This window comes from Rhinoderma darwinii, chromosome 3, assembly GCF_050947455.1.
Source record: "Rhinoderma darwinii isolate aRhiDar2 chromosome 3, aRhiDar2.hap1, whole genome shotgun sequence".
NCBI lineage: Eukaryota > Metazoa > Chordata > Amphibia > Anura > Rhinodermatidae > Rhinoderma > Rhinoderma darwinii.
The window spans coordinates 91664157-91681841 of NC_134689.1; the positions used below are offsets into that span (position 1 = coordinate 91664157).

The 17685-nt window shown below is 43.9% G+C and overlaps 1 long non-coding RNA gene across 1 annotated transcript; it reads left to right on the top strand.

The window, feature by feature from the left end:
* Positions 1 to 13181: 13181 nt before the first annotated feature.
* On the top strand, positions 13182 to 17467 carry LOC142751034 (uncharacterized). The gene is made up of 3 exons (XR_012882687.1): positions 13182 to 13639; positions 15748 to 15941; positions 17129 to 17467. It is a non-coding gene; the product is annotated as an uncharacterized LOC142751034 (long non-coding RNA).
* Positions 17468 to 17685: the final 218 nt, after the last annotated feature.

The window sequence follows — 17685 nt, forward strand, 5'->3', positions numbered from 1 at the left end:
GTAACTAAATAGTATGATTTATATTTTATTTTCAGCCATATAAAGACAAACTCACATGCTGGACACATGACGCACAGATGCAACCCAGAAGCGGGACACATTCTGCATTCGTGCCACTCACACCTAGGACACATGCGCACGCACACCACCAACACCTAGGACACATGCGCACGTCACTAACACCTAGGACACATGCGCACGCACACTACTCACATCTAGGACACATGCGCACGCACAACAACTCACACTTAGGACACATTGCAGGGGCGTAGCTAGGGGGGGGGCAAGCGGGGCATGTGCCCCGGGCGCAGTTCAGAGGGGGGTGCCAGCGCCCCCTCCTCCTGCACTATAATTTGTACCTGTGTCGCAAGGACACAGGTACAATTAGAAGCAATGAATGACCGGGCACGTTCCGTGCCCGGCCATTCAGCGCCTCTCCACGAATGAAGCGACTGGTACCTTTTGTACCAGTGACGCTTCTATCGATGAAAGGCGCTGACTGACTGGCAGGGAAAGTCATCCTGCCCAGCCAATCAGCGCCTTTCATAGACGCCACGTTCAACCCCCAGGAGACCTGCGCAGAAGAGAGCAGGTCTCCATGGCTGCCGGACGGCGTGGGAGCGAGAATAAGGTGAGTTTGAATTTTTTTTATTTATTATTGTAATAGAAGTGTGGCTGTATCTGCGGGGGAGACTTTGTCTACACGGGGGACTTTATCTACGGGGGGTGTCTATCTACAGGGGGACTATATCTACAGGGCTGGGCTATATACAGGGGGACTATATCTGCTGGGCTATATACAGGGGGACTATATCTACAGGGGGGCTATATACAGGGGGACTATATCTACAGGGGGCTATATACAGGGGGACTATATCTACAGGGGTGGGCTATATACAGGGGGACTATATCTGCTGGGCTATCTACAGGGGGACTATATCTACAGGGGGACTATATCTACAATGGGGCTATATACAGGGGGACTATATCTACAGGGGGGCTATATACAGGGGGACTATATCTGTTGGGCTATATACAGGGGGACTATATCTACAGGGGGACTATATCTACAGGGGGGCTATATACTGGAGTGGGCTGTCTATAGAGCACCATATACAGGGGTGGGCTATATAGTATATACCCCCCTGTAGATATAGCCCACCCCTGTATATGGTGCTCAATAGATAGCCCACCCCAGTATATAGCCCCCTGTAGATATAGTCGCCCTGTATATAGCCCAGCCCTGTAGATATAGCCTCCTGTAGATATATTCCCCCTGTATATAGCCCACCCCTGTAGATATAGCCCCCCTGTGTATAGCCCACCCCTGTATATATAGCCCCACTGTGTATATCCCAGCCCTGTGTATAGCCCAGCACTGTAGATATGGTCCCCCTGTAGATATGGTCCACCTGTAGATATGGTCCCCCTGTAGATATAGTCCCCCTGTAGATATAGCCCACCCCTGTATATAGTCCCCCTGTAGATATAGCCCACCCCTGTATATAGTATCCCACAAATAGCTCCCCCCTATAGTGCTCCACAGAAAGCCCACCCCTGTATATAGCCCCCTTGTACATATAGTCCACCCCTGTATATAGTGCTTCACAGATATCCCACCCTTGTATATAGTATATACAGGGGTGGGCTATCTGTGGAGCACTATATACAGGGGTGGACTATCTAGTGGAGCACTATATACAGGGGGGGACTATATGTACAAGGGGGGGCTATATACAGGGGTGGGCTATCTGTGAAACACTATATACAGGGGTGGACTATATGTGGAGCACTATATACAGCGGTGGGCTATATCTACAGGGGTGCTACATACATGGTTGGGCTATCTGTAGAGCTCTATATACAGGGGTGGGCTATATCTACAGGGGGCTATATACAGGGGTGGGCTATCTGTAGAGCACTATAGGAGGAGTTATTTGTAGGACACTATATACAGGGGTGGTCTATATTGGGGCACTATCTACAGGGGCTCTATGGCAGGCACTATCTACAGGGGGCTCTATGGCAGGCACTATCTACAGGGGGCACAGTGTGTGTGTGGGACACGGTGTATGGTGCTATTATAATTAGAGGTGCAGTGTATAGCGCTATTATATTTAGGGGCGCAGTGTGTGGTCTAATGATAACTTTATATTTTTTTATAGGTGCAGAAATGTTGGAAAAGTGAGAAGCTGAAGACATGTGAGCGGCAAACTGCAGAAATGGACCGGGAGAAGTCATCATAGAGGTCTGGACCAAATGGAGAAAAAGAACTAGAATCTGAGACGTCACCGGTGAGTCACTTAATGTAAATGTTCATTCTGCCTCTAATCAGCATTGTAGTCACTGTATGATCTGCAGCGAGATGATGGGTGGTATGATTATGATAGGATTTATTTTTTGTGAAACGGCATCTCCCAGCATATCCTTACCATTGTTCGGGCCATGCTGGGAGCTGTCGTTTTACGCCGTACACACCTATACAGCAGGGGTTGCACTAAATTGAGCTGCATTTGTTCTGGGGCTGTATATATGTACCAAGCTTGGTTCTGGTGTTGTGTATAGAACCATATTGCTTGTGAAATGTACAAATAATTTTATGCTCGCGTTACATAAAAAGAAATGACACGTCGATTGGTAGAGAAAACAAACACGGCAAGGGGGAAGGAGATGTCGGGAAAGCGGTTGGGGGGGGGCGCCAAACTGAATCTTTGCCCCGGGTGCTGGAGAACCTAGCTACGCCTCTGACACATTGGCACGCACACCTAAGGACACATCCGCACGCACAGCTCTTACACTTAGAACACATACCCCACTCACACCTAAGACATATGCCGCACGTTGTCTACCCACACCAAGCATACATGTTTGTCACAGAGCGGGTAGTGGACCCACTAGGCCGTACCGCCGTAGCGGGGAGGCAGCTGGCCAAAACAACAGGAAACCCCAGTAATACAATGTCCCGCACAAGGGTACCTGGATAGTCCAGACGGTGGCCGCAGCTGTGTCACTGATGGAGACGGTTGCAGCAGATAACGCCAAACGTGGCGGATGACACAAGTGCCGCAGGTTGCGCCAGACGTGGCGGATTCCTCCGGACATGGAATATGACACATGACGTGGCGGATTCCTCTGGACGTGGCAGATGACAAAGGACGTGGCGGATTCCTCCAGATGGGGGCAAGAGGACACAGGACGTGGCAGGGGAAACAGGAACAGGTAACAAGGCACGGGGAACTACTGAAACACTGCGGGAGCGTTACACAGTCTGAAAGGCATCACTAGATATTCGTAGTGCCCGTCCTGGGTGTTAAATGCCGTCTTCCATTCATCACCCCGGCGAATCCGGACTAGATAAAAAGCCCTCCACAGGTCTAGCTTAGAAAATTTTTGGGCTCATCGTATGCGATCAAACAGCTCAGATATAAGTGGCAACGGGTATTCGTTCTTCACCGTGATCTGGTTGAGACCACGGTAGTCAATGCAGGGTCGAAGGGATCCATCCTTCTTTTTAACGAAGAATCCAGTCCCGGCCGGGGAGGATGACTTTCGTATGAAACCCCTCTCCAGATTCTCCTTAATATAGGCCGACATGGAGAGAGAGACTCATTCAAGGAGAGAGGATATACTCGACCACGGGGGAGAGAGGCATTAGGAACCAGTTCAATGGGGCAGTCATAAGTCAGATGAGGAGGCAGTGTCCCAGCCTCCCTTTTGCTGAAAACATCTGCATACTGAGTAAACTGGGGAGGCAGTCCCACGAATGACTGAGGCAGAGGAGATGCCAGGATGGATCTGCAACAGAGGACAGGATGGATCTGCAACAGACAACGACCATGGCACTTGGAGCCCCATTGGAGAACCTCTCCAGAATTCCAGTCCAGGACTGGGGCATGTAGTCAAAGCCAAGGCAGGCCCAGTAGAACAGGATTGATGGCCTTGGGCAAAACAAAGAAAGAAATTAGTTCAAAATGAAGGACTCCAACCTGGAGCTTCAACGGCTTGGTTTTAGAAATGATGGGATCAGGCAGAGGCAGTCTATTAACTGAGGCAACAGCCAAAGACGTCTCTAGGGGGACAGTGGGCAGCTGAAGATGATCCACAAGCTCTTTCTGGATGAAGTTTGCAGCAGAACCAGAGTCAAGATAGGCAGAAACTTGATGCGTCCTCTCACCGGATACTAGGGTCACAGGAATAGTCAACTTGGAACAGAATGCTTTATTAGGTACCGTGTCATCTAGGGTTGTCTCTCCAATCTGTCCTAGGCAATGTGGTCTCTCTGGCCTCTGGGGACACAGACACACAATATGGCCTCTGAGGCCGCAATACAAATAAAGTCCAGAAATGCGTCTGCGTTGTTTCTCCTGGGTAGACAAAGTTATTCTTGGGAATGCTCCTGGACCCTCATGTCAATCTGGGAGGCGAGTAGGATAAGATCGTCCAGGGTAGATGGCAGATTGCGAGCAGCCAGCTCGTCCTTGATCCCTGAAGACAGTCCCTGCCAGAATGAGGCCACCAATGCCTCGTTGTTCCAGGTCAATTCAGCAGCCAGGTACGGAACTGAATGGCATACTCGTCCACGGAGAGGTCTCCCTGATGTAGGGTCAGCAAGGATGCAGCAGCCGAAGAAACTCTCCCAGCTTCCTTAAAGATCGAGCGGATGGTCTGTAAGAAGCACTGCATGTCACGGGTCTCTGGTCCCTGACGTTCCCACAGAGGATTAGCCCATTCCAGGGTTCTGCCAGTAAGGAGAGAGTTGATGAAGGCGATCCTGACGTCATCCGAAGAGAAGGACCTGGCATGAAGTCTGAAGTGGATGAGGCACTGATTCAAAAATCCCCTGCAGGACCTCGGATCTCCGTCATAGCGTGGAGGTAGCGGCAAGAAACACAGGAGATTGGTACTGATACAGACAGGAAGTGTAGCAGGAGGAACAGCAGGAATGGGTGCGGTGATGACTGTGGTTGGAGCAAGCAGCCGATGAGCATTGGCGTTCACCGACAGAAGGAGTTAGTCTTGTTGTGACTGGAGATCCTCCATCTTGGCCAGCATGGCTTGTGTCGTCAAAGTCTCAGGTTGACCAGCAGGGTCCATGGCCTGATCGTACTGTCACGGAGCGGGTAGTGGACCCACTAGGCCGTACCGCCATAGCGGGGAGGCAGCTGGCTAAACAACAGGAAACCCCAGTAATACAATGTCCCGCACAAGGGTACCTGGATAGTCCAGACGGTGGCCGCAGCTCTGGCACTGATGGAGAAGGTTGCAGCAGATAACGCCAAACGTGGCAGATGACACAGGTGCTGCAGGTTGCACCAGATATGGCGGATTCCTCAGGACGTGGCAGATGACACAAGACGTGGCGGATTCCTCCGGACGTGGCAGATGACACAGGACGTGGCAGATTCCTCCAGACGTGGCAGATGACACAGGACGTGGCACGACTCAAAAAAAAAGGCAGAGCACGGGAAACAGGAACAGGTAACAAGGTACGGGTAACAACTGGAACGGGAAACACTAAGGGACCATTTGCAAGACAGACTGGGAAAACTAACAATGCTCAGTCAAGGATCAGAAGATCCTATACAGTAGATGAGGAAATCGTGGCAGTTGATGATAATGACGATTTCCTTTGTGCGCGTGCTGGCCCTTTAAGACCAGGCACGAGCGTGCGCGCGCACCCTACGGGACACAGCAGACTGGAGCGGAAGTGAGTGCTGGCGTCTCCTAGGAAGGAGATGGGGCCAGCGCTCATGGATCCATGGCTGCGGGCGTCGAGAGGTGATTAAACCCGACTCCCCGCGGCCATGGACGCTACAATGTTGAACACGCACTACTCACACCCGGCACAGATGCTCCAGAACCAAGCTCATACATATATACAGCACAAATATGTAACACCAGAACCAAGCTCAGTACATAATACAGCACCAGGACCAAGCTCAGTACATATATACAAACACCAGAACCAAGATCAGTACATATATACAGCTCCAGAACCAAGCTTAGTACATATATACAGTACCATAAACAAGCTCAGTGTCACGTTGGGTACGTGGACACACTGGGCCATTGCCGCCTTAACAGAATGGCAGCTGGCCAACAGGACACAGGTAACAGTCTATTGTTCATATAGGTGTACCTGTGGTTGCTTCAGACAGTAGCGAGGCAGGCTCGGAAGGGACTCTGGCAGCAGGCGGACACCAGGCGTGGTGTAACAGGGCAGGCGTGGTACACAGCACAGCACAACTTCAACTCAAAATGGTACTTGACCTGGACAGCACGGTATACAGGTTACAGGTAGCAGGAACGGGAAACACTGGGAACTGGAAGACACTAGGAGACCGTTTGCAGAGACAAACTAGGGTAATGACAACAAAGCTCAGGCAAGGCAGGAAGGGGCTGGGCCCCTCTTCTGGTCCAGGGTGCTCATGGGCTAATTTTGTACTTTAACTCAGGTGCGCACGCTGGCCCTTTAAGAGCGGGCACGAGCGTGCGCACGCACCCTACGGGACAGGGCCGGGAGAAGCGGAAGTGAGCGCTGGCGTTTCCTGTGGAGGAGATGGGGGCCAGCGCTCACAGATCCATGGCTGCAGCTGTCAGGAGGTGAGTGAGCCTGACGGCCCGCAGCCATGGGCGTGACAGTATCCCCCCTCTTACGCCCTCTCCTCTTGAGGCTAGAACGAGAGAGAAACTTCTTCAGGAGGGTAGGGGCATTGAGGTTCTCTTCTGGCTCCCAGGACCTCTTCAGGACCAAACCCCCTCCAATCCACTAAATAAAAGGTTCTTCCACCCACTCTCTTGGTGTCTAGGATCTCCTTAACCTCAAAAGTATCTGATGAACCGCTTGGAGCCACTGCAGGAGTGGAAGTCTTGGAGTAGCGGTTCAAGATCACAGGCTTCAGCAGGGAGACATGGAAGGAGTTGTGGATCTTGAGGGTAGGAGGCAGCCGAAGCTTGTAGGAGACAGGGTTGATTTGTTGCAAAATCTCGAAGGGTCCAAGGAACCTGGGAGCAAACGTGTACGATGGCACCCTCAGCCGAATATTCCTAGAGGACAGCCAGACCTGAGTGCCTGGAAGAAACTGGGGAGGCACCCGTCTTCTTGTGTCTGCCTTTCTTTTCGACCACCAGCAGAATAGAATATCGGGTTTGCTCCCAGATTTGTAGAAAGTCCCTGAATGCAGAGTCAGCTGCAGGCACCTGGGACGTAGTGGAAACAGGGAGAGGTATTCATGGGTGTTGGCCATAAACAATGAAGAATGGACCAGAGGCGGTGGACTCACTAGTGTGGTTGTTGTAGGAGAACTCAGCCCAAAGAATCAGCTGCACACAGTCATCATGCTGCCTGGAGATAAAGTGTCATAGATAGTTCCCCATATTCTGATTTATTCTCTTAACTTGACCATTGGACTGGGGATGGTAGGCACAGGAAAAGTCCAACTTCACACCGAGGAGTCCGCAGATGGCTCTCTAGAACTTTGAGGTGACCTGAACCCCCCGATCCGACACAATATTCAGAGGCAAGCCGTGCAGATGGAAGACGTGTTGGATGAAGAGATTGGCCAGTCAGGAATTGGACGGTAGGCCGGTCAGTGGAACAAAATGAGCCACTTTGGAGAATCGGTCTACCCCCACCTAGACCGTACTGCAACCAGCAGAGAGAGGCAGGTCCGTGACAAAGTCCATAGCAATATGTTGCCAGTCGGCATCGGGCAGAGGCAGCGGCTGGAGCAGGCCCGCCGGTTTGGAGTGGGCAACTGTATTTGCTGCGCACACCGTGCAGGAGGAGACAAAGTCTATTTATAGGGCAGTTTAATCGCGGTCCCCTACCCCTAAAAGAAGCCAGAATGCTGGCTAAACGCGCGTCGGTGCTCAGCACTTTTAACAATCCATGGTGCAATAATATGGCCTTTAGCTACACAGTTCAACACTAGTCTGTATGCAGCTAATCTTATTCCACAATCGGACAAGATGTCAGCTGTCCCACGAGCGCACTAGTGAAGTTTGATACACAACCCCGCTGTGCTTCATTTCAGCAGCTAGGCGTGACCTAGCACTTACCTGTTACACTGAGTTTATAACAATATCAGATCCATAGTAACGCACTGTCTCTCCTGTTTAGCTGCCCCATCAATCTGTGGGGGAGCCGTCACAGAAGTTCACCAGACAGTGTGGTCTCAGCCGGCTTAAATTTACGAGAATATCTCGCTTCTATTTCCAACAGTGCTCACCGTACTATCGCTCTGCACACTCAGCACAGCATTGGTGCCGGGTCCTGCACTGTCCGGACAACAGTCTAAAACTCGGATGACTCACTGACATCGTTGCCCCAACTATTCCTGCTGGGGCGCCGCTGCAGTATATAATCAGTCCTTGTGCATCTCGATCCAGTCTGAATAGTATCCACCACACTGCTGCTCCATAACCAGGGAGCACCATCGTGGGAGATCAATTGGCTGGAGTCTATTCACACTGTGCTGCTTGCAAACCACATGTCAGTACACATTCTAATTGTGGTATTTTGCAATGACATAACATTGTTACACTGTTCTTTTGGCCCTAGGGTATGTGAGTTTGGGGGTCACTCACAAATACCCAACAGTGCTCCCTGTAGATAGTGCCCCCCATAGAGCCTCCCCTGTAGATGGTGTCATGCATATAGCCTCCACTGTAGATAGTGTTACACATATAGCCTCCCCTGTAGATAGTGCCCCACATATAGCCCCTTCTATATGGTGTCCCACATACTGTATAGCCCTGCCGGCACTAATTGTTTGGTCGGCCAGCAGGCTCTCCATTGATCCTCGGCCCATCTGGCATTTGCCAGAACTGCCAGATGGCCGGTCTGGCCCTGTATTAATCCCTTCCCGCTCTGTCCTTTTTTGACCTTCCTGACAGTCTCATTTTTCAAATCTGACATGTTTCAGTTTATGTGGTAATAACTTCGGAATGCTTTTACCTATCCAAGTGATTCTGAGAATGTTTTCTCATGACACATTTGACTTTATGTTACTGTTAAAATTTGCTTTGGTACATTTAGTATATAATTTTGAAAACCACCAAAATTTTGTGAAAAATTTAAAACAATTGCATTTTTCTAAATTTAAATGTATCTGCTTGGAAGTTAGGCAGTTATACCACACAAATGTGTTGCTAATTACCATCCACCATATGTCTACTTAAGATTGGCATCGTTTTTTGAACCATCCATTTATTTTTATAAGATGTTAAAAGGCTTAGAACTTTAGCAGCAATTTCTCACATTTTCAAAAAAAATTCTAAATTCTATTTTTTTAGGGACCAGTTCAGGTGTGAAGTGGCTTTTAGTGCCTTATATATTAGAAACCCCCAATAAGTCACCCCATTTTAAAAACAACACCACTCAAAGTGTTCAAAACAGCATTTAGACCATTTCTTAACCCTTTAGACGTTTCACAGGAATACCAAAGTAGAGGTGACAAATTCATTTTTAATCCATTTTTTTTAAACACAACGTTTTACCAAAGAAAAGCAACTCAATATATATTGCCCAGGTTCTGCAGTTTTAGGAAATATTCATTATGTGGCCCTAGTGTGCTACCCGACTGAAGCACAGGCCTCAGAAGCAAAGAAGTACCATGTGAATTTTAGGCCTCCTTTTTATTAGTATATATTTTAGGCACCGTGTCAGGTTTGAAGGGCTCTTGCGGTGCAAAAACAGTGGAAATCCCCCAAAAAATACCTCATTTGGGCCGTGAAAATGAAAATCTACATTCTTTCAAAGAAAATGTAGGTTTAGCTAACTTTTTCTCATTTCCACAAGGACTAACGGAGAAAAAGTACAGCAGCATTTGTAAAGCAATTTCTCCTGAGTAAAACAATACCCCACATGTGGTCATAAACGGCTGTCTGTACACACAGCAGGGCTTAGAAGTGGTTAATCTAGGGGTGTAGTGAGCATTTTGACCCCACAGGTGTTTCATAGATTTTATTTGAATTGGGCAGTGAAAATAAAAATTTTTTTTTTTTACAATAAGGACTCATGCACACGAACGTGCTTTTGCAGCCGCAATTCCTCCGAAAATCCAAGGGAGAATTTCGGCCCCAATCGTTCCTATGGGGCCATCCACACGACCGTGGTTTTCACGGTCCGTACATGGCCCCAGAGCCCGGGCTCATTGAAAATAATGGCCGCTGCCATGTGCACAGCCCACGATTTGCGGGCGGATCGAAGCTGACACTATGCAGCGAGCCGACCCGAAAATCACGACCGTGCACATGGCTACGGTCGTGTGCATGAGGCCTTAGACGTAGATTTAGCTCAAAATTTTTCATTTTCTCAATAATTAAAGGAGAACAAGCACCCAAAAATTTGTAAAGCAATTTCTCCCGAGTACGGCAATACCCCGTATGTGGTAATAAACTGCTTTTTGGGCACACGGCAGGGCTCAGAACGGAAGGAGCACCATTTCGCTTTTGGAGTGCAGATTTTTCTGGATTGGTTTCTGGTCGCTATGTAGCATTTGCAAAGCTCCTGTGAGTCCTGTGGGACCAAAACATGGAAACCCCCCAGGAGGGACCCCATTTTGGAAACTACACCCATCAAGGTATTCACCTAGGGGTGTAGTGAGCATGTTAACCCTGCAGGTGTATTGTAGAAATAAGTGTGCACGTGATGTTGCTTGATGTTGATGTGAATATGGGATTTTCTGGAATAGATATGTCAATATGTGGTAACAATATGTGTCACTTTATGTGGTAATAACTCTGGAATGCTTTTACCTATCCAAGCGATTCTGAGATTGCTTTCTCGTGACATATTGTACATTATGTTAGTGAAACAATTTGGTCTATAAATTCAATATTTATTTGTGAAAAACTTCAAATTTTAGCGGAAATTTGAAAAAATTTGCATTTTTCTAAAATTTAAATGTATTTGCTTGTAAAACTGATAGTAATACCACACAAAATAGTTACTAGTTAACATCCCCCATATGTCTACTTTATGTTTGCATCATTTTTTTCACGTCCTTTTACTTTTCTAGGACGTTACAAGGCTTAAAACTTTATCAGCAATTTCTCATATTTTGAAGAAAGTTTCAAAAGGTTATTTTTTCAGGGACCAGTTCAGTTCTGAAGTGGCTTTGAGGGCCTTCTATATTAAAAAATCCCCATAAATCACCCCATTTTGAAAACTTCACCACTCAAAGTATTCAAAACCACATTCAGAAAGTATTTTAACCCTTTAGGCGTTTCACAGGAATCAAGTCAAAGTAGAGGCTAAATTTACAAATTTCATTTTTTTTTGCCGAGATTCAATTGTAATAAAAAAATTCTGTAACACAGAAGGTTTTACCAGAGAAATGCAACTCAATATTTTTTGCCCAGATTCTGCAGTTTTTAGAAATATCCACCATGTGGCCTTAGTGTCCTAATGGACTGAAGCACCGGCCTCAGAAGCAAAGGAGCACCTAGTGGATTTTGGGGCCTCCTTTTCTTATTAATATATTTTATCTCAGGTTTGAGGTCTTGTTGTACCTAAACATTCAAAACACCCCAAAAGTAACCCCATTTTGGAAACTACACCCCTCAAGGCATTTTTCTAGGGGTATAGTTAGCATTTTGATCCCACAGTTTTTTTTGCAGAATTTAGTGGAATTAGTCTGTGAAGAGGAAAATCACTTTTTTTTCCAAGGAATAAAGGAGAAAAAGCACCCCAACATTTGTAAAGCAATTGTTTCCGATTATGGCAATACCCCATATGTGGTAATAAACTGCTGTTTGGTCCCACTGCAGGGCTCAGAAGAGAAGGAGCGCCTTTTGGATTTTGGAGCGCAGATTTTGCTGGATTGGGTTTTAGTGTCATGTCGGGTTTGCAACGCCCCGGAGGAACCAAACAAATGGAAACCCCCCAAAAGTGACCCTATTTTGGAAACTACACCCCTCAAGGAATTTTTCTAGGGGTATAGTGAGCATTTTGACCCCACATGTTTTTTTGTAGAATTTAGTGGAATTAGGCTATGAAAATGAATATCAACATTTTTGTCCACTAAAATGTTGATTTTTGTAATTTTCACAAGGGATAAAAAAGAAAAAGCACCCCAACATTTGTAAAGCAATTTCTCCTGATTACGGCAATACCCCATATGTGGTCGTAAATGTTTTTTATTTAGAAATTAATTAACCCTTTCAGGACTGATCCTTTTTTGCTTTTTCATTTTAGTTTTTCACTCCCCGCCTTCTAAGAGCCATCATTTTTTTATTTTTCCATCAATAGAGTGGTGTGAGGGATTATTTATTGCGGGAAGAGTTGTAGTTTCTATTAACATCATTTAAAGTACCATAAAATGTGCTGGGAAAATGAAAAAAAATTATTTGCGGACTGAAATTGGAAAAAAACTGTGATACCCCCATTGTTTTTGGTGTTTTGTTTTTAAGTCTTTCACCGTGCGGTAAAAATGACGACTTTAGTTTTATTCTGCATCTCATTACGATTACGGTGATACCAAATTTATATAGGTTTTTTTTATATTTTACTACTTTTACAAAGAAAAGTCTATTTGCTAAAAAAAAAAAATGTTTTGTATCATCACATTCTGACTATATACACGTATATAGTTTTTTTTACGTTTTGCAGCGTTTGCAAAATAAAATTACGTTTCTATAAAATAATTTATTTTCTGAGTCACCATATTCTGAGCCGTAACATTTTTATTTTTTAGTCAAAAAGTCTGTGGGAGTTCTTGTTTTTTTGCGGGACGAGTTGTAGTTTTTATTGGTACTATTTTGGGGTAAATGCAACTTTTTGATCACTTTTTATTCTATATCTTGTGAGGGGTGGTGACCAAAAAATAACGATGCTGACATAGTTTTCCATTTATTTTGTTTGCGGCATTCACCGTGCAGAAAAAATAACATTATAGTTTTCATATTTTGGGTCGTTACGAACGCGGTGATACCAAATATGTGTACTTTTTTTTAACGTTTTCATTTTTTCCCTATAATAAATTACTTATTATAGGAAAACAAAAACTTTTATTTTGACTCTTTTATAAAACATTTGTAGTAAAAATGTTTTAATTTTTACACTTTATTGTTTTTACCTGCAGCTCTGATCGCTTCTAGAATACATTACACTAACTAGTAGTGTAATGTATTCCAACTGTCAGTGTGACGTCACAGTCACTCTGGAAGTAAATCTACGAGGACCAGTAAGTCTATGAGGCTGGTCCTCATAGTCTTCCATACATGGCAGATCCTGATGCCGTTGCCTGACCTCCGGATGCCATCACAAGCATTAGCAACCCCCCGCATGGGGGCTGCTGATGTGCTACAAACCCCCTAGATCACAAACAAGCGCCGCATTTAACAGGTTAATTGCCCAAATCAGCGGTGATGTGCACCGGAAAATACTCAGTAACTACACGTCCTCGTGCAGGAAGTAACATCTCGCAACGACATATAGTAACTTACTCGTGCGGATAGGGATTAAATAATCCATTTAAATATTGGATATTTTTAATCTACTTTAAATACACTGCTAAATAAAGATTACTCCAAATATTTCCATGCAACCTGGAGCCACTGGGGGGGGGGGGGGTCTACTCCCACATTGTCAACTCCAGGGAGGACCTGACCTACAAGCACACGACTCAATGTGGTAAGTAATAACTATGGTAAAGTTTAATAAAGTAAAACCGCTAATAAAGACCACCTCTTTCTGAACAACACCCCCTTATGAAGGCCAGATCGCCAGTGACTGATTTTATTTACTTGCCAACATCTTTTGATGGGAACACCTCATAGAATAATTTTTTTAAATGTCAAATGAAATGAAAAAAGTATATGGATACAACTCGGAACCAGAAAACACTCAGATTATGCAACATCAATACAGTAAGAACTCTATTGGATATATAATCCTAATGAATGTGTAAAAAAAAAAAAAAGATGAAATAAGAGATGATGCAATAATACTAATGGTAGCCAAAAAGCTGAGAAATAAATGTAGGTAGCCACAAGACTATTAATCAATAAACATGTGAATGTCTGTATGTGCCTGGATAAGATGAGTCATAAGTGAGTGCAATGTTGTGCACGTATAATAGACTAGGCAATAATGCAAAACATGAAAGTTTGCCAAAACAAAGACCAGATGAGACAATATGTCTATTGATTAATAGAATTGTGGCTACCTAGATTTATTTCCCAGCTTTTTGGCTACCATTGGTATTATTGCATCATCTCTTATTTCATCTCTTTTTTCTTACACATTCATTAGGATCATATATCCAATAAAGTTGTTACTGTATTGAAGTTGCATAATCTGAGTGTTTACTGGTTCAGAGTTGTATCCATATCCTTTTTTCATTCTGAATTTCAAATCTATTTAATAAAATGTATATTTTAAATTCAAAATATTCGGATGATTGTGCATTTATGGGTTTCATGACTTCTATCTTTTCGAGTTGATTCAAATCTATGTATGAAGTTGTTCTAAAGCACTTTCTAATATTTTGGGACCATTGTCTAAGTTGTTCCTTTTTGTCATTGCAACACATTTTTTTTAAACTATTAAGAACCCTCTACATTTTTATAAATTATTTTTATTAGTAAAGTTCTTCAATACCATGTACAACACAATATTCACTAATATACTATAGTCTTCTAGTAGAAGAGTTCCCAATGTACATGACGATCAATACTAATGCCCCTATTTGTAAGATTTTAACTATTATAATACTAGCATTTATGTGCAAGAATTTAACTACTATAATACAACCTCCCAATTACAAAAACATACCTGCTATGATACTGCCCTATATGTACAAGAATATAACTACTATAATAGTGCCCCCCATATACATAAATATAACTACTATAAAACTTCCCTCTAGCTACAAGAAACTAACGACTATAATACTGCTTCCTATGCACAAGAATATAACTACTATAAAACTGCTGTCTAGCTACAAGAATCTAATGACTATAATACTGCTTTCTATGCACAAGAATATCCCCTTATACGAATAGCTTATGCTGGTCTAATAAATTATAATGACTATACATGGACAGTCAGTCATGCAAATAGAAAATTTAATTGCTGTACCTGCTTTTTTTTTTTTTTTTAATTTACGTATTTTTTTGTAGGACAACATTAGGAGCTCAAGATCCATTTTGATACACCGTAACACACCCGCTGATTACCTGGGACACTATATATAAACAGGACATGACACATACTGCTCAATACCCCCCTGAAGAAGCTGTACTTGCGAAACGCGCATTGGGGCGTTGTAATTACTCTGCGGACCACTCTATTTCTTCCATCTCTATGAGTAAGATTTTCCACACGGACCCCCCTGGTTTTACCAGGTGGGTATACACTCATACTTTAAGCTATCCTAGGACATCTCTACCTTACCTACCTTTGGTAGTCCGGGCAGCTTTGCCCGTCCCCATAAAGGTTCTTACGTACAAATTGTACCTTTTGCTAAACTATATTGTCAGCACTATGATACTATAACAGCACTTACAATTGATAAAGATGTCCCTTTTAGCTGTACGGTACGTAATCTGTTCTGTGTGTAATAGTGACATCCTACCTGTGACTGTATTATCACTTCTTGAGTGGTCCACGTACAGACTATGTTCTTTAGATCTTCGTTTCTGTTTTTATACTGTTTGTCTTTTTTATTGTAATAAAATTTATACTATTTTCTATTTACTTATGGCTTTGTGACTCATTGTTCTCTTTTCTTTGATTAGGAGCTCAAGAGCCTGTTGTTCCTCATGAAATGGTCCCTCAAGAAAACACCACTGCTAGCCCCCTATCCCTCATTACTCTGCTCAGGATGCTAGGACTCCCCTAACAGGATCCTTTTTCACCACTCCAAGAGAGGGCATTCATTCTTTGTTTGCAGAGTTATTAAGGCAAGACAGAGTTGGTAGGAGACGTCCAGGTGAGTGGGAGTATTTTGCAAGGTACAACACTTGATGCCTTGCTGAAATTGGATGAACAATTTACTAATTTTAAGGAGAAGATTTTAAGTTTCATTTGGCTACCGAAGGGGACGGGGGACATCAAATCCCTTTACTCCAAACTCTTGTTCCCTAGATAGAGCAAATTATATCTGAGCAGATATAAAGGCTATGTAAACCTTTGAATGCCATTTTATTTAGTCAGTGTGATTGGTGCAACCTTATAAATAGTTTTTATTAAAAAAAAAAATTTGAGATACAGCTGCTCTGCATTTTCTATACAGAGCACAGAGCAGCTGTATCGTTCGCTAAATCCTGCTCCCGTCAGGTCAGCAGGACTGATGTGATCAGAGAAAGTGGGTCCTGCGTGTCGTGTCTCGCACATGCGGGATCCAGCTATAAATTATCACATCTAAGTTCATAACTTAGATGTGATAGATGACAGGTGGATCCTCTGTGTCAGAGACATGCAGAGCCGACTGACACTGAACCCGTCAGGTCTGCGGGACTGACTTATTAATTTCATGGTGAAAGATACAGCTGGTCTGTATAGAGAATACAGAGCACCTGTATCTCACAAAGTAAAAAAAACTAAAAAAAAAACACTCCTTCTATACTACTTAACTCCTTCTTTGTGCCTTCTATGAGCCAATTAAATTCTGGATTGCTTTATAGTATAAGCGTACTACATCCCACAAGGCTAGTACATCCCACAAGGCTAGTACATCCCACAAAGCTACTATCTTGCATTGTGTTCGAAATAGTAGATTTTCCAAATCTGTATTGAAAATGAAAGGATGAGAAGCTTTCTCCTGTCGCTGAAACCTAGAATAGAAAATAAATCATGAGAATAGACATATACATGGAAACATAAAGCAAACAGATGAAGCCTACATTCAATAACTAGATTGGACAAACTATTATTTATCAATACTAATAAATTAAATTTCCTGCCTGTCTCAAAGCTAATGATCTGATTTAATTCTGAACAATAGTGAAATTTAAAAATCACACAGACAACAGCAGCACACATAAATATAAAACAAAAATTAAATAATAGTAAAAAAATACTTGTCTACTATCCTGTACACTATATGATCAGCATTCCCCTATACTGCTAGAGAAAAAAAGATGTTTATAAAATTAAGAAAAATATTTTTTTAATCAGTTTTTTCCATAGAAAAAAAATGGGTGACAATTAGATCATCTGAAGGGACGCTCCTCTGAAGCGGGTGTCTTCTCTCTGAAGTTGTTGTGAAACACGCTGCAGGAGATTGAAACTCGCAACACTCATGCGCAGGTAGTTGCTTAAATCTGGATGTTTACTAAGCTCTAGGTGAAAGGTGGAGTACACACCATGGGTCATCCTGGCAGATGTGATGGGGTGGACCCAATATCGCCATCGTCAGCTCTCACTCTCCCGCCTTCTTCTCCTCATCTTCATGATCAGCACATCAAAGCTAAGAATGAGATGTGCAGACAACATGGTGTTAGCAATAAAAAACTTCAAAACAGTCAAATCTGTAGCAAAACAGGAATTATACTCTTCTCTGCAAGGATTATGTCCATAATGAAGCCAATTCAGAACTTCTGGTTTATATCACTACCTGGTCGTCATTCAGACAGCAAACAAAGGGTTTAGCTTCCGTTTGACCACATTTGGAAAGATAAATACAAGTTAATTAGAAATGATAACAACTGGCACTTGATCCAGATTTTTTTCTC